We start from the raw sequence: 3,701 nt of genomic DNA on the forward strand, positions 1-3,701 counted from the left end.
AGTTCCTTAAAAGGGAAGAGGACTTCATCTCAATTATTGAATATATTGTCAGGAAAGACTATTCCCTAGAAAAGGACTTCATGCTGTGTAGAGAAGAGGGTCAGTGAAAAAGAGGAAGATTCTCAACAAAGATTGGCACAGTGGCTCCAGCAATGAACTCAAGTAGAGCAATCATTATGAGTATGAGCCAGCCATAGGAAATGCTTTTCTCTGTTGCTTATAGGGACACTATTAGATCAAGCTGACTGGACAGCACCTAACAACAAGGCTCAGCTTATGAGAAATATTTTATTGTCATAAGAACTAATTATAAAGATCATTTTATTTAAAACTAATAACCACTGCTTATACTACCCAAATATTTGAACAGTAAAATAAGATTCTATGCAAATTTACTTTTTTAACCTTAAAACACACTGCACTCAGAGCTATCACTTTTACCTGACAATTTCAAATAATGCATTTCACCTCTTTGTACTATAAGCATGTGCTGTCCTCTGATCTGATTTGCAGTTTCTTAAAAACTGCTGGAGAATCAGCTATGAGTAGGTTTCCATTCAACAAAGTCAATTAGTTGAGTTGTAGCATATGTAAAATCAGGGATTTTGCCAAATTCTCTGGTCATTCATATGCAATATTGTGTTAAACAGTATGTGTGAACCTCTATCTATCTATCTATCTATCTATCTATCTATCTATCTATCTATCTATCTACCTATCTATTTTTACAATGAAACAGTAATTAAAAGAGAATCGTTTTAAAGATTCAGTTATCAATAATATAACTAATAGTGCAACTCAATGTAGAAAAGCTGGTGTAATGTTCTGCTGAGTTGACTTTGGCTTATTGAAATTATAGGATTTCAGTAGCTCTAAACCCTGCTCTGTCCCAAGCCAATCTCACTGTCTCTGACACATCTACCCTCATTATCCCAGTTACTGTGTCAATCCATCTCATGCAGGGTCTTTCTCTCCTGCACTGTCCCTCCAATTTTCTAAGCATGATGTATTTCTCTAAGAACTGGTCACTCCTGGCAACCTGCCTAACATATGTGAGACAGAGCTTCAAAATCCTTGCCTCCAAGAAGCAGCTTGGTTTCACCCTTTCTAGTACATACCTGTTAGTTCTCTTGGCAGTCCATGGTTTGTTCAATACTCTTCTCTAGCACCACAACTCAAAAGCATCTATTATTCCTCTGTAATCTTTGGTCATTGTCCAGCTCCCTGATGCATAACAAGTAATTGTGAAGATTATGACCTGAATCAGGCACACTTTAGTCTCTAGACTGACATCATTGCTCTTTAACACTTGAGAAAAAAATCCCTCACAGAAGATTTTCCTAATGCAATTTGTTTTTTTTTTTATTTCCTGACTGCCAGTGCCAAGAGTGTTGATTGTGGAAGCAAGTAAACTGAAATTGCTAACTATCTCTTCCTCATCTATCATGGTGCCGCCTATTGGCCCAATGGAGAGAATCTTTGTTTTCTTGATATTGAGATTTAATCCATATTGAAGACTACAGTCCTTCACCTTCTGCAGAAAATGCTTCAGGCCCTTATTAGTTTTGGCAAGCAAGGTTGTGCCACTTGCATAGCAGGTTGTTGATGAGTCTTCTTCCAATCTTGATGCCACATTCTTCCTCACAAAGTCCTGCCTTCTGAATGATCTGTTCTGCATATAGATTGAAAAGGTATGGAGATAATACATATCCTTAACACATTCCTTTCCCAATTTTGAACCCTAAAATGTTCCCTTACTCTGTTCCAATGATTTCTTCCTGGTCCAAGTATAGGTTTTACACGATAATAATCAAGTATACTGGAATTCCCATTCTTTTCAAAGTTAGCCACCATTAGTTGTGATCCATAGAGTCAAATGCCTTTACATTGTCAATGAAACACAGACATTCTTCTGGTACTCTATTTTTAGCCAAGATCCATCTGACATTGTCAATGATGTTCCTAAATGTTATGGTCTCTTCTAAACCAAACTTGTATTTCTGGTAATTCCATGTCGATGCACTGTTACAGTAGTTTATGGAGGATCTTCAGCAGGACTTTCTTGTGTGTGATTTTAATGATATTGTTCAATAATTTCCACACTTTGTCATATAACCTTTTTTTTTTGAATGGGGATAAATATGAATCTCGTCCAGTCAGTTGGCCAAGTTGTTGTCCCCCAGATTTCTTAGCATAGCCTGGTGAACATGTCCAAAACGGCATATGTTAAAATATGTTGATTGGTATTACATCAGTTCCTGGGGTCTTATTTTTTTGCCAATTTCTTCAGAGCGGCTTGAACTTCCTCCTTCATTATTTTTAGAGCTCTATTAGCCTACTGGCAAGAAGCTATGCTGTGTACCCCAAGCAGGCAGTTCAAATCCACCAGCTGATCTGAGGACGAAAGATATGTAATCTCTTCCCAGTGTGATTAAACTACCTCTGACAACCTGCTGGAGGGTCAACTGTGGTTCTCAAGAAAGGTTTGATAAAATAATTTTGTTTCTGTTCATCTATTTTAAGGGAGCTCTTGTGGCTGAATATTAAGAAATTGTGCTACCAACTGAAAGGTAAGAGGTTAGAAGCTATTTCACGGAAGAAAGAGAGACAATCTCTTCCCCTGCTCCTTACTGCCTGTAAAAACCAGCTGGCAGAATCAGATATGAATCAGTTCTGACTCATCGCACAATAGAACTCAACAACTCATCTATTCTAATGAATATCACACTTAAGCAATTTGGAACTATATTTATCTAGTATCATTCTTTGATTACAATTAATAGTAAACATTACTGTTTTTTTTAATAATGAGGCTGTATTGTCTAATACAGTAGGAGATCCAAGAGGAAGGAGAGAATAACACTTTGATTCCAATCATAATAACATCACACTGTTAAAGATGCCAGAATATTATTTGAACAAATTAATAGTTTAAAATCAAGAAATAAGCTTTTCTCCAAGTGCTCTCCTTGGGGACATTTGAAAATTCAAGCTCATCTTCATTTGTTCATTTCTTTCTTTTTAACCTATCTACAATTCACTTTTGGTGGTGTGGGCATACTCAATAAACATCATTGTTTAATTCAGTTTTGTGTGCATTCGTTTTCAGGAAAATTGCCCCCATTCCCATCTTTTTTGGTGCACCAAATATCCCAGACTAAATCAACTTAGATTTGGGCTGTTATTGTTGAGAAAGGATGATTTTCAAAGAGGTCCAGCAGTCTCTTCAAGCAACAACCAGAAAGTTCTAATTTGAGAGAGGACTTTGATAGAACACCACAACAAAAAGATATCAAGTTAGTGCAAGTAAAAGGAAGAGAGGTGTATTAGATACTCATAAACGAGTCACGAAAGTAACAACCCTGTTCGTATTCTATGAGACTTTTTAGAAGTGACAGCAATGTCTTTGACATTGACATTTAGGATAAAAGATACAACATAGGTTAATTCACTAAACTTATTCTAGTTCTTCATCTTCAGTGACTGGTTTATACATAAACATGCCCTTCTAAGAACAAGAAGTAATTTCTTCTGAAATATTCTCTGGTCTGGGTCATATGACTTGATTTGTTGAATAAAATATGTTGGGGGAAGGGGAATGGTAACTCCTACAGTTAACAAGAATCCAAGAAAGGTTATTTATTTCTGTATGCTATATAAAACAAATGATAAGTAGGGAGAGATAGACAGACAGAATAGAG

Source organism: Elephantulus edwardii, unplaced genomic scaffold (genome assembly GCF_000299155.1).
Source record: "Elephantulus edwardii isolate Elephantulus edwardi_28Jun2011 unplaced genomic scaffold, EleEdw1.0 scaffold00030, whole genome shotgun sequence".
NCBI classification, from domain to species: Eukaryota; Metazoa; Chordata; class Mammalia; order Macroscelidea; family Macroscelididae; genus Elephantulus; species Elephantulus edwardii.